Source organism: Chiloscyllium plagiosum, unplaced genomic scaffold (genome assembly GCF_037043375.1).
Source record: "Chiloscyllium plagiosum isolate Xiang-an unplaced genomic scaffold, Cpla_swu_hap1 HiC_scaffold_25, whole genome shotgun sequence".
Taxonomy (NCBI): domain Eukaryota; kingdom Metazoa; phylum Chordata; class Chondrichthyes; order Orectolobiformes; family Hemiscylliidae; genus Chiloscyllium; species Chiloscyllium plagiosum.
Window position 1 is genome coordinate 2526516 of NW_028270163.1, and position 23703 is coordinate 2550218.

The following is a 23703-nucleotide window of genomic DNA, read 5'->3' on the forward strand; positions in this document are numbered from 1 at the left end:
CAACCATACCTCCTGTCTCTTCATCCAAACCATTTAAATAACTATAAAATGTTCAGGTCCCAGTGCCAATCCCCCTGACATACACCCATTACATATTGCCAATCAGAAAAAGACTCATTTATGCCAACTTTCTCTTTCCTGTTAGCTAACCTATCTTCTATCTATGCCAATATGTTATCCCCCACAACACGAGCTCTTATTTTATTCAATAATCTTTGATGTGTAACCTTATAAAACGCCTTTTGGAAATCTTACAGTAAGTCCACTGATTTCCCCTTTATCCACAGCATATGTTGCTTCATAGAACTCCAGTAGATTGGTTAAACATAAATTTCACTTTCACAAAACCATGTTGACTCTATCTGATTGCCTTAAACTTATCTAATGGCCCTATTGTGACTTCTTTCAGAATAGCTTCTAACATTTTCCAAATGACAGATGTTAAGCTAACTGGCCCCTAGTTTTCTACTTTCTGTTTCCTTCCCATTTTAAATCGAAGAGTTATATTCAGATTCAGAACTTTTTTGTCTTTTTAGCCTGTTGATTCATTCCTACATTTGTACAAGGATGCTGTCACAGTCTGTTTATAATTTCCCATTTCTCTCTTTCCTGGTCACAACACGCTGATACATTACGTTTTCCAAAAGTTGATCGCATGTCTCAGTATTTAATTTAAGAGCTCTCTAATTTCCTAGTTATGCAGCTCATTAAAACATAAGTCCTAGCAGAAGCTTAAATGCAGACTATTCTATGGGTACAAGCCCAACTTTCCATGGCTAAAAAGTGTGCATTTTAAAGGGAATACAGCTTGTACTCATCTGTGCAGCATATTTCTGATTCAAGAACATAACATAAGATATAGGGCAGGAAGAGGCCATTTAGCCCTTTGTGCCCATTCTGCCATTCGATGAGATTTACCACCATGTTCTTGTGCTATCCCCATACCTATTAATATTTTTAATATGAAGAAATATCAATCTCAGTCTTGAGCATGCTCAACAATTAACCTGCACATTCCCCTGCAGTAGAAATTACCGAAGGTTCAACACTTTCTGTGTTAAAGTATCCTTCCTTGCGTCAATCCAAATGATTATCCTTTATTCTGAAACTCTGACCCCTGATTCTGTGCAACCATATATTCCAACAGTTTACAGAGAATGTTAGCCTCTGGACAAAACTTTCTTTGAGGGGAAGGATGGGAGATAGTGTCTCTGCTGGGCACAGAGGGATAGGCACGCAGGGAGTTGAGATATAGGTATCAGTCCTCGTGGAGTTGAGGGATGGGTGCCACTCTCCCTGTGTGGAGTTGAGGGGGATAGGTGATAGCTTCCAGTAAAGGTGCACGAAAACCATAAATAATGGGATTCTAGCTTCTTTTTGTCTTTCCCAGTCACTGTACTGTAGAGACTGCAGTCCTGTGCAGCCAACAGCAGCTGAGTCAGCACAGACTAATGAACAATATTATAATTTCCCAATTGTGAAATATGATTTATCTGGAATGATGAGAAAGTAGCTTGCTTTGTCCTACAGTGTTTCCCCACTTGCTGAGTGAGCAGTACCTTGCTACTGCTGCTGTACCACTACCTGTCATGCCACTCCCTGCTGAATGTATCTCTTAGGGCCTTGCATTCTTACAGTGTGACGACACAGTCTGATGAATCAAGCTGACATGGTTAGCTAGGCAGGCTGTGTACTGGGTGGTGTTCTCGATGATTAGCGCAACTTGCTTCTTCAGGGCGGTGTCTGCTTCAGGCTGCACATTTTTTGCTTTCTTTACTTGACAGGAAGTCCCTAATGAGTAGTCACCAAGGCAACCAGTTCCTCAATCTTACTGTGCAACACCTGGATTCTATTGCCAATTGAAATGGGTGTGGTTGAGAACGTTCCAGGACAAAAGAGGGGCAGAACTGTAGAAAAGTGAAAAAAATGGGAAAAAGTAAATGCAGAGTGCAGTGTTGCCATGGCAGCCTATTGTCAGTGACAGCTTTTAATCCTGTGTGAATCTAGTATTGTTAGTATTTGTTACAAAGAATTTCACCCCAGGGTGCAAATGGTGTCCAGTTCACTCTTTGTGCAAGTGCTCCCAACTGCATAGTGCAATAGGCTGAGCAGACCCCATGCAAAAATACATCATTGTACTATCATTAAAATGTGCAGACTGTTCTCTGTCTTTGGTTGTGCTTCTCTGTGTGGTTTTAGCTGCTTATTCAGTCCAGTCATATCATGTTTCTGCTTGCTAATTGTTTTATCGAGTTAATGGCCTTCACCACTGGTTTTATCCTTCATGTATGGGTGTGGATGTTATGTGAGGACACAAGTAGACTTGACTGCAACAAATTACCAGCGTAGAGGTAGACAAGCAGGAGGCTGGAAGAACAGTAAGCCAGGCAGCATCAGGAGATGGAGAAGTCAACGTTTGCGTCTAATCCTTCTTCAGGACTTGGGTGGGCTTAAGGGGAGCTGTAGATAAAAGGTGTGGGGTGGTGGGGGCAGGGTGGTGAGATAAGAATAGGTGAACACAGTTCGAGGGTATGAGCTGATTGGTCAATGGTTGGTGGCAGGAAGGAAGGGGCGATGAAAGGAATATGGGGAGAGGGGCTGGGAAGAGAGTCGGGTGATGGGAAGGGAGGTTATTTGAAACTGGAGAACTCAATGTTGAGTACTCCGGCTATAGGCTGTCCAGGCGGAAGATGAGGTGTTGTTCCTCCAATTTGCTTTGTGACTCCTTGTGGCAATGGAGGAGGTCAAGGATGGTCATGTCGGAAAGGGAGTGGGAAGGGGAATTAAAATGGGCAGTGACTAGGAGGTCAGGTTGGCCCCTGCGGGCCCAACTGAGATCCTTGATGAAACATTCTCTTAGCTTACGTTTGGTCTCCCAGTGTAGAGAAGACCACAGCAGGAGCACCAGATACAGTAAACCAGGTTGGAAGAGAGGCAGGTGAACCTCTGCCTCACCTGGAAGGACTGGTTGGGGCCCTAGATGGAGGTGAGGGGGGTGGTGTGCCAGCAGGTTTTGCATCTTTTCCAGTTGCAGGGCATGGTACCGGGGGGGGGGAATAGTGGGGAGAATGGCACGAACCAAGGATTTGTGAAGAGAATGGTCCTTGCGGAAGGCAGAGAGGGGTGGGGAAGCGAATATAGTTGGCATTGGCGGAAGTGTTTAAGGATGATGCATTAGATGCGGACACTGATGGGGTAGTAGGTGAGAATAAGGACCCTGTCTTTATTGCATTTGGGAGGGGGGGGTTAGAATAGTAGAATGGGAAATGGAGGCAGTGAAGTGGAGGCTGTCTGGATGACATGGGGGGGAAAAGCACATTGTTCAAAATAGGTGGACATCTGGGATGCTTGGGAGTGGAATGTCTCCTCATCCAAGCAGATGCAGCAGAGGCAGAGGAATTGGGAGAACAGGATGGAGATTTTGCAGGGTACGGGGTGGGAGGAGATTAGATTTAGATTAGAATAGATTCCCTACAGTGTGGAAACAGGCCCTTTGGCCCAACAGGTCCACACCGACCTTCCGAAGAGTAACCCACTTGGACTAATGCACCTATCACTATGGACAATTTAGAATGGCCAATTCACCTGACCTGCACATCTCTGGACTGTGGGAGGAAACCCACACAGACACAGGGAGAATGTGCAAACTCCACACAGATATTCACCCAAGGCTGGAATCGAACCTGGATCCCTGGCACTGTGAGGCAGCAGTGCTAACCACTGAGTCATCGTGCCGCCCGACGGAGATGTAGTCCAGATAGTTGTGAGAGTCTGTGGGTTTATAGTAAATGTCCCGTCTGGAGACTGTTGCCGGAGATGGAAATGGAGAGGTCAAGAAAGAGGAGGGAGGTGTCCGAGAAGGACCAAGTGAGTTTGAGGGTGGGGTGGAAGTTGTGGGTGAAGTCGATGATCTGCTCCAGTTCAGTCTGGGTTCAGGACGCTGCACCAATGCCGTCATCGATGTAACAGCAGAAGACTTGGGGCCTGTGTAGACACTGAAGAGGGACTGTTCGATGTAGACGGCAAAGAGGCAGGCATTGCTGGGGCCCATCCGAGTGCCCAGGCCAACCACTGGATTTGAAGGAAATGGGAGAAGTTAAAGGAACAGGGTAAGGACTAGCTTGGTGAAAACAATGACTGCAGATGCTGGAAACCAGATTCTGGATCAGTGGTGCTGGAAGAGCACAGCAGTTCAGGCAGCATCCGACGAGCAGCAAAATCGACATTTCGGGCAAAAGCCCTTCATCAGGCTGAATTGCTGTGCTCTTCCAGCACCACTGACCCGGAATAAGGACTAGCTTGGCAAGGCAGAAGAGGGTATTGGTGAAGGGGGACTGGTTAGGTCTGTTGGAGACAAAGAGGCTGAAGGCCATCCTTGTGGGGTATGGATGTGTATAAGGACTGCACGTCCACAGTGGCCTCCAGTGAAAAACAGTAACTTCCAGTACCCCGGACCCCAGCAAGAAATTACACAAATTACCAGGTGGCATCCACAACAAAACCAAACAGCTGGAGAAACTCTGGCAGCATCTGTGAAGAGAAAGCAGAGTCAATGTTTTGGGTCCAGTGACCCTTCTTCAGAACTGATTGTAGCTAGGAAAAAGTTGGCATACATGCTGAAGATTGGGATGGGCAGAAATGAGTAAATGTAAGGTGGACATGGAGCTCTGAAAGAGAGAGCGAGAACAGTAGTTGGGCAGAGAAAGGAATGGATAATGGTATGCTGGGGAGAAAGAAAAGCTGTGAATGCAGACCATTGGTGAGTGAAAATGGGTTGGCTGTGATGAAAGCAGCCTATGTGGTGACAAGGCCAGGTATGCGGGGGTTCGGAGAAAGATGTGGAAGAAACTGCTCAGGCCCTAAAATGATTGAACTCATTATTGAATCCTAAAGGCTGTAAGGTCCCCAAGTGGAAAATGAGGTGCTGTTCTTCAGCTTGTGTTGATCCTCAATGGAGCATTGCAGCAGACCCAAGACAGAATTGGCCAGGGAACACAGTGGTGTGTTGAAGTGTCAGGGACTCAGAAACTAGGGGTTAACATAGGTATTCCATAACAATGTGCTTCATGTCCCATTATCGAAGAGACCATGTTGTGAGCAGCGAATACAGGAAACGTTGACTCTGTTTCTCTCCACAGATGCTGTCAGACCTGTTTGAGTTTCTCCAGCTACTTCTATTGTTGGTTCCGATTTCCAGTGTCAGCAGTTCTTTGTTTTTGACCAGCAGATACCTACTGGCTTGCACATGCCAGCAGGCACCTGGAAGATGTGCAAAGCCATTGGTGTACTACTCGATCTCTGATTGTAGCAAGATCAGAGTAAACAGACTCACCATCAAATAAGCCAGTTGAACATAGAACATAGGACAATACAGCACAGAACAGGCCCTTCGGCCCACGATGTTGTGCCGAAACATTTGTCCTAGCTTAAGCACCCATCCATGTACCTATCCAATTGCCACTTAAAGTTCGCCAATAATTCTGACTCTGCCACTCCCACAGGCAGCGCATTCCATGCCCCCACCACACTCTGGGTAAAGAACCTACCCCTGACATCTCCCCTATACCTTCCACCCTTCACCTTAAATTTATGTCCCTTTGTAACACTCTGTTGTACCCGGGGAAAACGTTTCTGATTATCTACTCTATCTATTCCTCTGATCATCTTATACACCTCTATCAAGTCACCCCTCATCCTTCGCCGTTCCAATGAGAAAAGGCCTAGCACGCTCAACCTATCCTCGTACGACCTATTCTCCATTCCAGGCAACATCCATGTAAATCTTCTCTGCACCCTCTCCAAAGCTTCCACATCTTTCCTAAAGTGAGGCGACCAGAACTGCACACAGTACTCCAAATGTGGCCTAACCAAAGTCCTGTACAGCTGTAACATCACTTCACGACTTTTGAATTCAATCCCTCTGCTCATGAACGCTAATACACCATAGGCCTTCTTACAAGCTCTATCCACCTAAGTGGCAACTTTCAAAGATCTATGAACATAGACCCCAAGATCCCTCTGCTCCTCCACCTTACTAAGAACCCTACCGTTAACCCTGTATTCCGCATTCTTATTTGTCTTTCCAAAATGGACAACCTCACACTTGGCAGGGTTGAACTCCATCTGCCACTCCTCAGCCTCAGCCCAGCCCAGCCCTTTGCAGCCGACAACAGCCCTCCTCACTATCCACAACTCCACCAATCTTCGTATCATCTGCAAATTTACTGACCCACTCTTCGACTCCCTCTTCCAAGTCGTTAATAAAAATTACAAACAGCAGAGGACCCAGAACTGATCCCTGCGGAACTCCACTTGTAACCGGGCTCCAGGCTGAATATTTACCATCTACCACCACTCTCTGACTTCGACCGGTTAGCCAGTTTTCTATCCAACTGGCCAAATTTCCCTCTATCTCATGCCCCCTGACTTTCCGCATAAGCCTACCATGGCGAACCTTATCAAATGTCTTACTAAAATCCATGTATACTACATCCACTGCTCTACCCTCATCCACATGCTTGGTCACCTCCTCAAAGAATTCAATAAGACTTGTAAGGCAAGACCTACCCTTCACAAATCTGTGCTGGCTGTCCCTAATCAAGCAGTGTCTTTCCAGATACTCATAAATCCTATCCTCAGTACCCTTTCCGTTACTTTGCCTACCACCAGAGTAAGACTAACTGGCCTGTAATTCCCGGGGTTATCCCTATTCCCTTTTTTGAACAGGGGCACAACATTCGCCACTCTCCAGTCCCCTGGTACCACCCCTGTTGACAGTGAAGACAAAAAGATCATTGCCAACGGCTCTGCAATTTCCTCTCTTGCTTCCCACATAATCCTAGGATATATCCCGTCAGGCCCGGGGGACTTGTCTATCCTCAAGTAATTCAAAATGTCCAACACATCTTCCTTCCTAACAAGTATCTCCTCTAGCTTACCAGTCCATTTCACACTCTCCTCTTCAACAGTACGGTCCCTCTCGTTTGTAAATACTTAAGAAAAGTACTCATTCAAGACCTCACTTATCTCTTCCGACTCAATACACAGTCTCCCACTACTGTCCTTGATCGGACCTACCCTTGTTCTCGTCATTCTCATGTTTCTCACATACGCATAAAATGCCTTTGGGTTATCCTTGATCCTATCCGCCAAAGATTTTTCGTGCCCTCTCTTAGCTCTCCTAATCCCTTTCTTCAGCTCCCTTCTGGCTATCCTGTATCCCTCCAATGCTCTGTCTGAACCTTGTTTCCTCAACCTTATGTAAGCCCCCTTCTTCCTCTTTACAAGACATTCAACCTCCCTCGTCAACCAAGGTTCCCTCACACGACCATCTCTTTCCTGCCTGACAGGTACATACATATCAAGGACACGTCGTATCTGTTCCTTGAAAAAGTTCCACATTTCCACGACATCCTTCCCTGACAGCCTGTGCTCCCAACTTATGCTCCTCAGATCCTGTCTTACAGCATCGTATTTACCCTTCCCCCAATTGTAAAACCTACCCTGTTGCACGCACCTATCTCTCTCCATAACCAAGGTGAAAGTCACAGAATTGTGGTCACCATCACCAAAATGTTCACCCACTAACAAGCCCATCACTTGTCCCGGTTCGTTACCAAGTACCAAATCCAATATGGCCTCCCCTCTGGTCGGGCAATCTACATACTGAGTTAGAAAAACTTCCTGTACACACTGCGCAAACACCGCCCCATCCAATCTACTTGATCTGAAGAGCTTCCAATCAATGTTTGGGAAGTTGAAATCACCCATGACTACTACCCTGTGACTTCTGCACCTTTCCAAAATCTGTTTCCCAATCTGTTTCTCCACATCTCTGCTGCTATTGGGGGGCCTATAGTAAACACCCAACAAGGTGACTGCACCTTTCCTATTTCTGACTTCAGCCCATACTACCTCCAAAGGCAGATCCCCCTCGAACTGCCTTTCTGCAGCTGTTATACCATTTCTAATTAGCAACGTCACCCCCGCCTCCTTTTTTACCACCCCCCCTAATCTTACTGAAACATCTGTAACCAGGAACCTCCAACAACCATTCCTGTCCCTCTTCTATCCACGTTTCCGTGATGGCCACAACATCATAGTCCCAGGTACCGATCCACGCCTTAAGTTCGCCCACCTTATTTCTGATACTCCTTGCATTGAAGTATACACACTTGAGCCCATCTGTGTCCGCAAGTACTCCCTGTCAGTGCTACCTTCTCGACAGCCTCCCTACATTCTTGGACATCCTGACAAACAGCTAGCCTACTTGCTGGACTACAAGTCCGGATCCCATCCCCCTGCCAAATTAGTTTAAACCCCCCCCCCCCCCCGAAGCGTGCTAGCAAACCTACCTCCCAGGATATTGGCGCCTTTCTGGTTCAGGTGCAACCCGTCCTGCTTGTACAGGTCCCGTCTTCCCCAGAATGCAGTCCAATTGTCCAAATACCTGAAGCCCTCCCTCCTACACCATCCTTGCAGCCACGTGTTCAACTGCACTCTCTCCCTATTCCTTGTCTCACTGTCACGTGGCACCGGCAACAACCCAGAGATGGCGACTCTGTCCGTCCTAGCTTTTAGCTTCCAGCCTAACTCCCTGAGCTCCTGAATGACCTCCGCACCTCTCTTCCTACTTATGTCGTTGGTGCCAACGTGCACCATGACTTCTGGCTGCACACCCTCCTCCTTAAGGATTCTGAAGACACGGTCCGAGATATCTCGGACCCTGGCACCCGGGAGGCAACAAACCATCCGAGAGTCTCGCCCATGTCCACAGAACCGCCTGTCCGTCCCTCTAACTGAAGAGTCTCCTTTAACTAGCGCTCTCCTCCTCTCCCCCTTTCCCTTCTGAGCCTCAGAGTCGGACCTCGTGCCAGAGACCTGGTCACTGCAGCTTACCCCTGCTAGGCCGTCCCCCCCAACAGTATACAAAGCGGTATACTTATTGTTGAGGGGAACGACCACAGTTGTTCACAGGAAATTACTAATAATAAGTGGTAAAAGCACAAAATCTTTCATAAAGAAAATATTGAATAAAGGAAATTCACTGATTTGAGTTTGTTAAAGGAATTTGGTAGCCCTTAAAATATACGGCCACCCCATTGTTTCTGCGAAGCAGTTAGGAATTACAATCAGTGACTAAGGCAACCGGAGGGCACCATCATATGCAGCTGTTAATGGTGTTTTTGTGGTTTAACCGTTAACTTGAATCATGAGCAAAGCACATTTGGGGACAGTTAATTTTGCAGTGAGAACAGTGTTCTGGCTTTCATTTTGGCATCGATCAGGGAAACAAAATGGAAAATCCCCTTGTTCAGGGCAGAGTGAGGTTGATGGTGAAAAAGGCTTTTTGGATTCTGGAAGAAAACAGTTTTGAGAATTGACTATCCAGTAGCCAACAGGGATCAGACAATAAGTATTTAATTTTTAAATACCTGCCTCTAAAAGAATTGTCATCAAGCCACTAAGCTCCTGAATACCCCTGTGCTATCATCCATTTTAATCTTATCATTCCTTTTCATATATCATCCAAAACATAATGATAGCACTGTTGCCTGTGAGCCAGAACGTTGCAGATTCAAGATCCAGTCCAGATTCTAAACACACAATCAAAGCTGACACTGCATCTGTACTGAGGGAATGCTGACTTTTAGAAGAGGTGTTAAACCGAGCCCAAACTACTCTCTCGGGGGGTATTTTAAATAAAAAAGCTATTCTGAAAAAAGTATGCAAAAGTGTGCAATGTCTAGGGAATAACTTATCTCTCAATCATCATTACTAATAAATGATCTCCTTATTATCACAATGTTGTTCAGATATCTGTCTAAAAGTGAAAGAGAGAGAGAGAGGAGAAGCGAGTTTTGAGAAGATTTGTAGCTCAGGTTGAACTGAGTGAGCAAACCGACATCCAGGGAGAGAAGAGAACCCTGACAGTGTGACTGGTACCTAACAGAGGGAGAGAGAGTGTGGAAATCCAGTAAAACAAGGCAAGGGGAGAAAAGCCATTGTTGATTAGCTGTTGAGCGGCTAGTCTTAGGGACCATGTTTCAGCTCAGTCCTTTTGAAAAGCCTTAATTTCTAACCTTACACAGGGAAACTAAGAATTTATAGGCAAAGGAGAGTTGATTTATGAGTAGCAACAAAGAATATTTTTCTTTGTATTAATTTTCAGTTTTTAGTTTATGGGTAGCATGGGCACTCAGTGGTTAGCACTGTTGCCTCACAACAACAGGATCCGGTTCAATTCCAGTCTAGGGTGACCATCTGTATGTAACTTACACATTCTCCCCATGTCAGCTTACATTCCTGCCAGGTGCTTCAGTTTTGTCACACAATCCAAAAATGTGATGGTTAGGTGGATTGTCCATATTAAGTTCCATAGTGTCCAGGGACGTGCAGTTTAGATGCAGTTTTTGTCAGTGCAGGATTATAGGGATATAGTGCAGGGGGTTAGGTCTGGATAGGGATACTCTTCTGAGGGTCGGTGCAGATGTGATGGGCTGAATAGCCTCTTTCTGCACAATAGGGATTATATGTTTCTAAGTTAATGGTACAAGAGTAAGGTTGAAATAAGTTAGTCACCAAAATTACAGGAAAGTATGGCAGGGCAGATGAGTAAATTGGAATTCCCATCCTGCGACGTGTGGGGAGTTGTGGTCACTACTTGTTTCCTAGACAAGCTCATGTGACTTGATAGAGGTGACTTGATAGAGGTGTACAAGATGATTAGGGGTTTAGATAGGGTCGACAGTGAGAATCTTTTTCCACATATGGAGTCAGCTATTACAAGGGGGCTTAGCTTTAAATTAAGGGGGGGTAGGTATAGGACAGATGTTAGGGGTAGGTTCTTTACTCAGCGAGCCGTGAGTTCATGGAATGCCCTGCCAGTAGCAGTGGTGGACTCTCCCTCATTATGGGCATTTAAGCGGGCATTGGATAGGCATATGGAGGATAGTGGGCTAGTGTAGGTTAGATGGGCTTGGATCGGCGCAACATCGAGGGCCTAAGGGCCTGTACTGCGCTGTATTCTTCTATGTTCTATGTGCAGGGATTGTCATCAGTTGCATCAGCTCAGGTCTCTAACATTAGATTAGATTAGATTACTTACAGTGTGGAAACAGGCCCTTCAGCCCAACAAGTCCTCTGAAGAGCAACCCATCCAGACCCATTTCCCTCTGACTAATGCACCTAACACTATGGCCAATTCACCTAATCTGCACATCTTTGGACTGTGGGAGGGAACCGGAGCACCTGGAGGAAACCCACTCAGACACGGGGAGAATGTGCAAACTCCACACAATCAGTTGCCTGAGGTGGGAAATGAACTCGGGTCTCTGGCGCTGAGAGGCGGCAGTGCTCACCACTGTGCCACCATGCCGCTCAATGCATCCATGAGATAGAGAACTAAGTGGATAATATATTCATAGAGGTGGCCCCATTGCTAAGTTTAGCAGGCAGAGAGGGGATGGGTGACTGCCAGATAATCCAGAAGAAACCAATTAGTCATACAGCAATTCCCAGAGGTCCTACTCCACCAACATTTTCCATTCTGCATATAGTGAAGGTGATGGATCCTTGGAGGAGAACAACACCATATTTATGGCACCATGGGCAGCCCAACTATACAGGAAGAGGGGAAGAAGAGTAGGAAAGAAGTACTGATAGGAGGGCGAACAGGCAGAAGTCATGGTCCACATTAGTAATAATGACATAGGTAGGAAGAGGAATGTTGTCCCGCAATTGGAATTTTGGGGAGCTAGGTAAAAAATTAGAAAACAGAACTCTAAAGTAATAATCTTAAGAGTAATCCCAGTATCATGTGCAAAGACCATTGGGAACAGGATTAGGCCATTCAGCCCCTTGAGCCTGCTCATCAGTCAATATGATCAATGCTAATCCAACATTCCTCAAGTCCACTTTCCTGCCTTTTCCAGTAACCCTTGATTTCCCAACTAAATCAAGAATTTATCTCAGCCTTAAATATTTGCAAGGTCTCTGCCCTCAACTTCCTGTGCCAAGGAGTTCCAAAGACACTCAGTCCTCTGAGTGGAGAAATTCCTCCTCATCTCAGTCTTAAACTGGTGCACCTTTATTCTGAGACACTGCCATCTGGTCCCAAAGTCTTCCATGAGGGTAAATATCCTTTTCAGCATTTACCCCATCCAAAAATTTCAATGAGATCATCTCTCATTCTTCTAAACACCAGTGAGTCACAACTTGTTTTGTCTTTGTTTGTAAGATAAGCCCTTCATACCGGTATTATCCTCGTGAACCTTCTGTGAACTTCCTCCAGTGAAAATATAGAGGAGTCTCGATTATCCGAACGAGATGGCGGGCATTATTTCGTTAAGATAATTGATTATTTGGTTAAATTTATTTCCTCTGGGGCTCTGAGTTTTCTGTGACGTCTGCTTCCTGTTCAGGGGACTAGGTAGCTGCACACAGTACGTGAGCACCCCACCCCGCCCCCGCTTAACCCCGCCCGCCCCCCAACCCTGTCCACCCCCGCCCACCTCCCAACCCTGTCCACCCAACCCCGTCCAACACTGTCCTCCCACCCCTGCCCACTTCCTTCCAAAATTAACAATACATGGATGTAGGTTTGCTCAATGAGCTGCAACCTTCAGCTGGAACCAGAACCTCAACCTGAGCTACAAATCTTCTCAAAACTCGCTAACAACACATTTTCCCATGTTATACATAAATTTGCCAACTTTTCATCCACTTACTTAACCTATTAGTATCTCCCTTTAAACCGTTTGTATCCATCTCACAGTTTGCCTTTCCTTTTTTTTATCATCTGCAGATTTGGGTGTTTGCTTCTTTTCCCCAAGTCGTTAATATATGTTGTAAACAATTACCATTCCAATGCTGATCCATGTGGAACCCCACTGGTCACAGATCGCCAATCTGAAAAAGAACCCCTTATCCCCAGTTGATGTTTCCTGCCTATGACCCAGTTCACTATCCATGCCAACATATTACCTCCAACACAATGGACTCTTATGACTTAATCTTTCTGTGAGGTACCTCTTTGAATGTCTTTGCAAGTGAGTACAGAAAAAAAAAACAATGCAACAGCATATAAAACAGTTTGGTATGCTTTCCTTTATTGGTCAGAGTATTGAGTACAGGAGTTGGGAGGTCATGTTGCGGCTGTACAGGACATTGGTTAGGCCACTGTTGGAATGTTGCGTGCAATTCTGGTCTCCTTCCTATCGGAAAGATGTTGTGAAACTTGAAAGAGTTCAGAAAAGATTTACAAGAATGTTGCCGGGGTTGGATGATTTGATTTATAGGGAGAGGCTGAACAGGCTGGACTGTTTTCCCCGGAGTGTCGGAGGATGAGGAGTGACCTTATAGAGGTTTACAAAATTATGAGGGGCATGGATAGGATAAATAGACAAAAGTCTTTTCTCTGGGGTGGGAGTGGGGGTGGGGGAGTCCAGAACTAGAGAGCATAGGTTTAGGGTGAGAGGGGAAAGATATAAAAGAGACCTAAGGGGCAACGTTTTCATGCAAGAGGATGGTACGTGTATGGAGTGAGCTGCCAGAGGATGTGGTGGAGGCTGGTACAATTGCAACATTTAAGAGGCATTTGGATGGGTATATGAATAGGAAGGGTTTGGAGGGATATGGGTCAGGTGCTGGCACGTGGGATTAGATTGGATTGGGATATCTGGTCGGCATGGACAGGTTGGACCGAAGGGTCTGTTTCCATGCTGTACATTTCTCTGACTCTACAGAAATAGGAAGAAAAAACAGGTGAATGTGTGGCTGGAAAGATGGCACAAGAGGGAGAGCTTTAGATTCCCGGACACTGGAATGGGTTGCATCTGATCAGAACCAGGACTGAGTTCCTTGCAGGGCATTTTCTTAGTGATGTTGGGGAGGGTTTAAGTTAACTCCGCAGGGTATGAAAATATGGAGAGAAGATTGGAAAGTAATATCAATGTTCACAAAATCACAGTTTACTAGAATAGAAAATAGTAAGTTAATAGGTGGAGTCAAAGTCATGTTGAATGGAATGAAGTCTAAATTAGAGTTCACTACATGTATGTGAATGCATAGAGTATCCATTAATAAGAATGGCCATTACAGGAAGACTTGTAAACTGTGAAGGGGGTAATGTAGAATTTCAAAGGACATTGACAAATCAGTTGAGTGTCAGATAAGCAGATGAAGTTCAGTATAGAGAAGTACAAAGAACAGTATATAATAAGGGTACTGTCCTAAAATTTATAGAGGAGAAGAAAGACCTGGGTTAGATGTGCATAAGTCATGAAAGGTGTTAGGAAGGTGGAGAGAACTGTTAATGAAACAAGCAGCATTCTCCATTTTGTTAATATGGGAATGGAGTGTAATAGAAGGGAGGTAGTGCTGAACCTCTAGGATACTGATTAAACCTCAGTTATTGTGTATTGTTCTGGTGTCACACAACAGAAAGGATATGAATTGATTGGAGAGAGGTTTACAAAAATAATTCAGGGATGACAAAACTTCAGTTATGAAGTAATACTGGAGAAGTTGAGAATGTATTCCTTGGAGAGGGGAAGCTGTGGGGAGATTTCATAGAGATTTTCAAAATTGTGAGGGGTCCAAACAGACCAGAGATGGAGAAACTGTTTCACTTGTAAAAGATTGTTCAACCAGAGGATGCAGTTTGAAAGTGTTCCGCAAAAGAAGCAATTGCAAGTGAGAGCAATCTTTTTCACACTGCACTGGTCTAGGTTTGGAACGCTTTGCAGAATGCGTGGTAGAGGCAGCTTTAATTGAGGTGTTCCAAGGGACATTAGATGATTATTTAAATGGAAATAATGTGTAGGGTTATAGAAAAGTGGACAAACAGGAGGCTGGAAGAACACAGCAAGCCAGGCAGCATCAGGAGGTGGAGAAGTCAACATTTCTGGTATAACTCTTTTTCAGGATTGGAGGTGGGGGTAGGGAGAGCTGCAGATAAAGAGAAGGAGGGGGAGATTTGGGTGAGGTGAGGGTCGGAATGGTGAGGTAGTGATAGGTGAACACAGGTGGTGGGTATGACCTTGTTGGTCAATGGGAGGAGTGAATCCGGTCGGTAGCTGGAAGGAAGAAGGTGGAATGGCAGGGAGGTAGCTGGGCTGGAAAAGGAGCCAGGGGTTGGGTGAGAAGGTTATTTGAAATTGGAGAACTCAACATTGAATCCTCCGGGCTGTAGGCTGCCCAGGTGGAAGGTAAGGTTCTGTTCCTCCAACTGGCACTCTGATTCACTGTGACAATGGAGGAGGCTGGCGATGGACATGTAGGAGAGGGAGTGAGAAAGGGAATTGAAATGGGCAATGACCAGGAGGTCAGGCTGGCCCTTATGAGCCTGGCTGAGATGCTCAGTGAAATGTTGCCTTAATCTAAGTTTGGTCTCACCCATGTAGAGAAGACCACATCAGGAGCACCGGATGCAGTAATCTAGATTGGAGGAAATGCAGGTGAACCTTTGTTTCACCTTGAAGGACTGTTTGGGGCCCTGAATGTAGGTGAGGGAGGTGATGTGCCGGCAGGTTTCATGCCTTTTACAGTTGCAGGGAAGGTATTAGAGGCGGGTTGGAGGGGTGGGATTGGTGGAGGGTGTAGTGCGAGCCAAGGAATGGCAAAGGGAACAGTTCCTCCTCCATTGCCACAATGAATCAGCCTGCACATTGGAGGAACAACACCTTATCTTCCGCTTGGGCAACCTACAGCCCAGAGGCCTCAACATTGAGTTCTCCAATTTCAAATAACGTTCCCACCCATCCTCTGACCCCATTTCCAGCCCTGCCTCCTCCCTTCCACTCCATCTACCGATCCTTCCTTCCAGCTACCAACCGGATTCATTCCTCCCATCAACCAATCAGGTCGTACCCACCACCTGTGTTCACCAATCACTACCTCACCATTCAGCCCCTCTCCCCACCCCACCCCTTTATTTGCAGCTCCCCCTACCCCTACCTCCATTCTTGAAGAAGGGTATACCCAAAACGTTGACTTCTCCACCTCCTGATGCTGTCTGCCTTGCTGTGTTCTTCCAGTCTCCTGCCTGTCTACTTTGGATTCCAGCATCTGCAACCTCTGACTAGGGTTACCGAAAAAGTGGGAGGATGACAGTGAGTCAAAATGGTCAGAAAAACAGTGCCGACACAATGGGCCAAATAGCCTCCTTCTGCACCAAAACATTTCTGAGATTCAACAAAATTGTCTGCTACATTTCATTTCCATAAGCCAGTAAATAATTTTTAACTTGTGAAAAGGCAGTAAAAGATCTATCTCCCTCTCATTCTGTTTTGGATTTTTGAAATCCTGTTCCCAATTGTGAAAGACCAGAATACTTGGTCCAGAATATCCCACCTTGTGCAGTCAATTGCAGCAATGTGTTTTTATGGTTCCCATGTACATTTCAAAGCCCTGTGAATCGGCTTGGCTGAGATGGTTTGTGTGTCTGCCGTCTTTCTTTCATCCAGTAAGTGCCCAGTGTGTCCAGTGGTTTGTTTACAAACTGGCCCTGTGAGATGTCCATGACAGAGAGCTGGAGTATCTGCAGAGAAGTACAAAGCTTGTCTGTAGATGAAACAGAGAGCTCTCTGTCTGAAGTGTTCACAAGCAAATGTCAAATCTGTATTTCAAATGAGCCTAAGGCTGTATGTACGCCATGTGACCAACATTGTTATGAAATGGTCAGAGCTGCTATTTGGGTTTAATTATGTGATCCCAGGGCCCCAGCATGTCAGGGATGTGTGTATTTTTGCAGAACCACCATCAGCACGCCCCCCCCCCCGCCCCCCCCCCACCAAGAACTTTGCACAAAGCTGTGCCAAGTCTCTCAGACTTGCTTCTGCAGCAGCATTCCAACCTCTCCACTTGCACATGTACCAGCAGCTTATCCAAATAGAATGTAAGCACTCAGTTATTGTAAATGTCGACATCTACCACTGACTGTGCAGGATATGGACCTTGCTCAGCCTTTCCACGGTCCCACTCTGCAAGGAAAGTCAGCATCTACTATGGCAGGACCACAGCCTGTGAAGTCTTGATTGCATTCTCCACCATAGCAGCCATTCTGCAAGGCTGGCGGCATCCACAATTTGACTTTGTTGGGCATCCCACCTAACCCTATCTTGACACAGTGTACATGATTGCAGTTTTCTAGCAGGAATTATTGGGTAGTGAGCAACAGGGAACTGGGTGCATAGGATGAGAGTCAGAGCTGTTCATTACATCCCTGAGGGTTAAATTCAACCCAAACATTAGAGTAAAGCAATCTCACTTGCATAAAACGTAGAAAAGATTTGCATTATATCACCATTGTCATGTTTTAACAACAACCCAAAGTGCTTTGTGGTCAGTAGATAATTTGACAAGAAGTTGCATTTGTTTTGGAGACAGCTCATTCACAGAGAACTGTCCCACAAACTGCATACAGGTGAATGACCCTTGATTTGCTTTTGGTGGTGCTGTATATACGAGGAATTTTGGATCCAGGGTACCAGGAACACACTGCTCTAATACTGGCATTTTCAATCCTAAGGCATTCTACACTTATGTGAGGAACAAGAGGATGGCCAGATATCCAGAGCAGTGGATATGGTGCATATGGATTTTAGCAAGGCATTTGATAAGGTTTCCCATGGTGAGCTCATTCAGAAATTAAGGAAGCATGGGATAAAGGGAAGTTTGGCTGTCTGGATACAGAATTGGCTGGCCCATAGAAGACAGAGAGTGGTAGTAGATGGAAAGTTTCAGCCTGAAGCTTGGTGACCAGTGATTTTCTCCAGATATCTGTTCTGGGACTTCTGGTCTTTGTGATTTTTACAAATGACTTGGGTGAGGAAGTGGAAGTGTTAATAAGTTTGCCAGTGACATAAAGGTTGGTGGAGTTGTGCATAGTGTAGAGAGCTATTGTAGGTTGCAGCGGGACATTGAGAGGATATAGAGCTGGTCTGTGATGTGGCAGCTGGAGTTCAACCTGGAAAACTGAAGAGATTAATTTTGGAAGTCAAATTTGAATGCAGATTACAGAGTTAAGGGCAAGAATCTTGGCAGTGCGGAGTAACACAGGGATCTTGAGGTCCACGTCCGTAGGTCCCCCAAAGTTGCCATCCAAGTTGGTAGGGTTGTTAAGAAGGCATATGGTTTGTTGGCTTTCATTGGCAGGGGGATTGAGTTTAAAAATCGCAAGGTTATGCTGCAACATAATAAAGCCCTAGTAAGACTTGGAATATTGTGTTCAGTTCTGGTCACCTCATTATAGGCAGGATGTGGAAGCTTTCGAGAATGTCCAGAGAAGATTTACCAGGATGCTGTCTGGACTGGAAGGCATGTCTTATGAAGAAAGGTTGAGGGAGCTAGGGCTTTTTTCATTGGAACAAAGAAGAGTGAGAGGTGACTTCATAGAGGTGGACAAGATGGTGAGAGGCATAGATAGAGTGGATAGCCAGAGACTTTTTCCTAGGGCAGAAATGGCTATCACGAGGGGGCATAATTTTATGGTGATTGGAGGAAGGTTTATGGGAAATGTCAGAGGGTGGTTCTTACACAGAGCGTGGTGGGTGCATGGAATGCACTGCCAGCAGTGGTGGTAGAGGGACTTTAGGGGCATTTAAGCGACTCTTGGGTAGGCACATGGATGATAGTAAATTGTAGGGTATGTAGGTTAGTTTGTTGTTAGAGTAGGATAAAAGGTTGGCACAACATCAAGAGCCGAAGGGCCTGTACTGTGCTATACTGTTCTGTGTTCCATTCACCTGAGCAGGTGGCAGGGCTTCAGTTTAACAAAGGTTAAAAAAACATGTTTAGTTGTCTGCTTTGTAACAAGAAAATATTCAGGCATGTACTTTAATTAATCTATATCCAGAAGTGTGAAGTAAGGAAATCTGTGTAGTTTTGCATAATGGGTCACTTTGTTACATTCTGCACTTTATTTTCTGGTAGCCAATGCTGTCAGAGCCTAGTAGAGTAGATCCATCCTGAAAAATAAATGACTTGCAGCTCTACATTAGCACAAAACCTCTGTCTCTGTGACTCCTCTCACAGGACAACTTTCCTCTACTTTGAAATAAATGACTCTCAACATCTTCATGTGTCAACCTGGTGTCTCTCCCTCCCCACTCCTCAAGTTGTCGCCCAATCACTCCCATCTTTTCTCCCTATTCTTTCAGCAGCTCATGCTCCCCCCTGTCTGCTATATCCTCCCAGCCTTTCTGGTATTTCTCACCCTGGCTTTCACCTTTTGTTATTTACCGCCAAACCCCTGTGCCTAACCTGCTTGTGCCCTGTATTTATCCTCACATTCAGAATCTATCTGATGCTCTGCTTCATTGATTTTCCACTATGAGACTTCTTCATCACCCCAAACCACCCCCACCCCCATCCCCCGCCCCCCCCCCAATGTAACCTCCTTGATACCTTTTGTTTATTGTTAGCAGTGACTCCCAGGAGCTCTGGCTGTGTTTGAATTCCCATTACTGAATTCACTGTTTTTATGAGCACAGTGACTTATTGATGTGCTGGATTCGAGCATGAGGCCAAGTCTTCACCTCAATTACCATGGTGATGTGAATACCAGGCTTTTGTCCGCTATTTTGTGCTGTTTTTTTAAGCTGCTTTTCTTTTAGGCATTGCCTCCATTCAGCCTGCAGTGTTAACTACACTGGGCAACACTCCAATGGCAATGTACAGTGAGTACAGCTAGTTCACACAGCCAGCAGAGGAACCTACTCACTCAGACACTGATTGCAATCTGACAACACCAGGGAGGTGGGACATGGGAATAGAGACAGAGACATTTCTGGATTAATTAAAGTTGTTTGAGCTTCTTCATGAATGTTGACCAATTCTGCTGCAGAATCTTACCTACAATAAACTTGTGCATCTGATCTCTTTGAAGCATTAAGAGTTATCATAGGATTGAGAAATAAAATTGCTGGAAAAACTCAGCAGGTATGGTGGCCTGGTGTCCAGTGGCCCTTCTTCAGAACCTCGGATTCATTCATTCTGCTTTCTCTCCACAGATGTTACCAGACCTGCTGAGTTTTTCCAACAATTTCTGTATTGTTTCTGATTCCCAGCTTCCTCAATTCTGTGGGTTTTTTCTTATAAACCAACAGGATCACTTCATTCGAACAGTATATCTATGATGTGGTTGATCATTGTCTGTGTCAATTTAATTGTCTGTATTTAAAAAGCTATGTTTCTAAACAAAAATTTACATTTTTGTATGTGTAAATACATCACATGTTTTATATGTAAATATATGTGTCTATGTGCACCTTTTTTATATCATATCAGATTGAGAACAGCTCAAAGGAATGCGTAATCCAATCTGAGGGTTGCTGATTTACTTACTAATTACAGTGACAACAAGCCCCAAGTATTCAGAAAGGTTAAAGTTCATTCTAACACTGAAACTTCCTTTGTTTGCTGCCCTTTTCTGAGATACTTCTGATGACTTAGCTGACTTTTTACTTAATTTTTTCAGTCGAGCTGTGCAAATTCTTTCTTTTTTATCTGGCTTTCTGTACTTGTTTTATTGAGTTTTAATGGTTGTGTTACTGGACTAGTAACCCAGAGGCCTGCATTAATAGTCTAGAGAAATTCCATCATCATTATTTCATAATTCCAATTCTGCTTTTAAAAAAGCAATTTGAAGTAAAAATCAGTACGAGTAAAATTGACCATGAAACTGTTGGATTGTCATAAAATCTAACCGTTTTACCAATATGCTTGAAGGAAGGAAAACTGCCAATCCTATCTGATCCTGGACCGTATGTGACTCCATCCAACTGCATGGTTGACTTAATTCTCCATGAAGTGGCCAGCAAACCAGTTAGTTCTGCCAAGGAAGCAGGACCAGTGGCACTTCTTGGCAACTAGGATGGGCAATAAATACCAGCCTTGCCAGCGAGGTTGGAAAAGAATCTGCTTCAGAATGTTTTAATATGGTTTCATTACGTGTAGAGAAAATGCCTTCCTCTGGCATATAGATTCAAAATCATTGGCAGATGAAAATATTTTTATTCAGAATTGTCACTCCATAGTTAATGAAGCTGATTCCATGAATAAACTGAGATGTCACATGACACCAGGTTATAATTCAATATTTAAAATCACAGTGTAAAACCTGACAAAGGAGTAGCACTCCAAAAGCTTGTAACTGGTGTTGTGTGACTTCTGACTTTATCCACATATAGAATGTAGTTTCAAGTGAGTGAGACAACTAAGACAGATCCCAGTGTTGTACAGTGACAAAAGCTGACCCCACCAGTGCTATACCCCAGTGTGATTCAGTGACACAAATGTCCCCAACAGCACTGACAGAGGCATCTCCACATTATAAATAAATACACCTGACAATGAGGAACTTGGACATTTATGGACAACAAGGCAGGGAGGTGGGACCAAGTACAACAAATCTCTTTCTAAAGGACAGTGCAGATATGACTGACCAAATAGCCACCTCTACATTGTAAGTTTCCCAAGGCACCTAGTCAGCAGGCAGATCATGAACTTAACAGAAGTTGACCCCTCTGCTGAGAGTGCTCTATTTAACCCTGACAGAGAGCAGTCAGAACTTCAGTCAGGGGAATAAAAGAACAGGGAACGCTGGAAATCCGAAACAAAAACAGAAATTAATGGAGAAACTCAGTCACATCAGTGAAAAGAAAGCAGAGTTCATGTTTCAGATCCAGTGACTCTTCTTCAGTACTCTGCTTCTTCTTCACAGCTGCTGCCAGATTTGCTGAGTTCCTCCAGCAATTTCTGTTTTTGTTTCGGATTTCCAGCGTTCCCTGTTCTTTGGTTATTTTATTCCCCTGACGAGCTCTGACTGCTCTCTGTCAGGGTTAAATAGAGCACTCTCAGCACAGGCAATGTTAATATCTACTCAGTCATTGTGTTGACAGCAGGCATGCTCCAACCAGCTCCTGAGTCCAGTTTACATTACGCATATCTCCTTTCTTGTGCTTAGCAAGGAACTACTTCAGACATTTCAAGGCTAGATATATAATGGTAAGAAATTCACAAACAGCGGCTTCCTCTGCCTCAACAACATGCCTTCATCTCAGACTCAACGCAGTCTGAATGAACCAGTGCGCTAGTTTCCCTTAATGTTACCATCATGTGAATTCATGTTAGATTGTCAGCTGGTGCTAAAATAAATATAGAATGTAGTTTCAAGTGAGTGAGACAACTAAGACAGATCCCAGTGTTGTACAGTGACAAAAGCTGACCCCACCAGTGCTATACCCCAGTGTGATTCAGTGACACAAATGTCCCCAACAGCACTGACAGACCTGTCCCACCAGTACTATACCCCAGTATTATATAGGCTTCATTTCTGTACTACAGAATGTCAAAGAAATCCTGCTTCTCTGTCACCACACTGAGTGAAGAATGTTCTCCTGATTTCAGTTCTAAATGATCTATCTTATATCCTGAAATGGTAACCCCTCATTTTAGACATCCTACATGGAATGAACATCATGCTTGAATGCAGTCTCTCCAGCCCTGTCTGAATTTTATACATTTCTGTCAGATCCCCTCTCATTTTACTAAACGCGGTGAATGCAGGCCCAATCTGTATGTCTCCTCATAGGGCAAATCTGCCATTCCAAGAATTAGTATGGGAAATTTTGCTGCACTCCTTCTTTGGCAAGTATATTTGCTTTGATAAGGAAACCAAAACTGCACCAAATACTTCCGGGTTTGGTTTCACAAAGGTCTTGTAAACTACAGCAATACATTCTTGCTCCTATAGTCAAATATTTTTGTAATGACAGCCAACATATCATTCACCCATCTAACTGCTTGTTATCCCTACATGCCTGCTTTCAGTGATTGGTGGACAAGAACATCCCTTTGTACATCAACCTTTCCCAATCCATCACTATTTAAGTAATATTCTGCTATTCCTGAAGTGGCTAACTCACATTTATCCACTTTGTTCTGTGTCTATCATACATTTGTTCTGTGTCGATCATGTATTTGCCCTCTCCCTCACCACACACAATTCATCAACAAATATGGGAATGTTATCTGTAAAACCCTCATTCAGATAGTCGCTATCCATTGTGAAGAGCTGGAACCCAGGCACTGATCGGTGTGTTATCATCAGTCACTGCCTCCCAATTCAGAAAACACTCATGTACTTCAATTCTTTTTTTGTCTGCTGTCAATTCTTAATTCATGCCAGTGTATTATCCTCAATCCTGTGTGCTTTAATCTTACACATTTAATAGTCCCACTCTAATTTGGAACTTCATCAAAAACTTCCTAAAAATCCAAATTCATCATCTGCTGGTTCTCTCTTGTCTATTCCACTGGTTAAGTCTTTAAAAATCTCCAGTCGGCTTGTCAAACATGATTTGTCTTCCATAAATCCATGTTGACCTTTTCTAATCTCATTGGTACTTTCTAGATGTCTTGTTGTCACACCCTTTGTAACAGACTTGAGTATTTCACCCACTACTGATTATGCTAACCAGTCTGTAACTAGTCAGTGGCTGTAGTCTGTAGTTAGTTCATACATTTATGCTGACAACACCAAGCTCTGCCTTACACCAGTTCTTGACTCCACTGTTGTCCGATTATCAGCCTGTATATCCAACATCCAGTTTCAGTCCCCACTGCAAGCTCTGTTCCTGAGCAACTGGCTTCATCCCTGACCTTGGCAACAATCTGACATTAAGTCAATCTGTCACAAAC

General features: G+C 44.6%; 1 protein-coding gene across 2 annotated transcripts in view; it reads left to right on the forward strand.

Moving 5' to 3' along the window:
- Positions 1–23703, forward strand: part of sap30bp (SAP30 binding protein) — a 105028-nt gene that overhangs the window by 71144 nt on the left and 10181 nt on the right. The gene's annotated exons all lie outside the window — the stretch shown is intronic.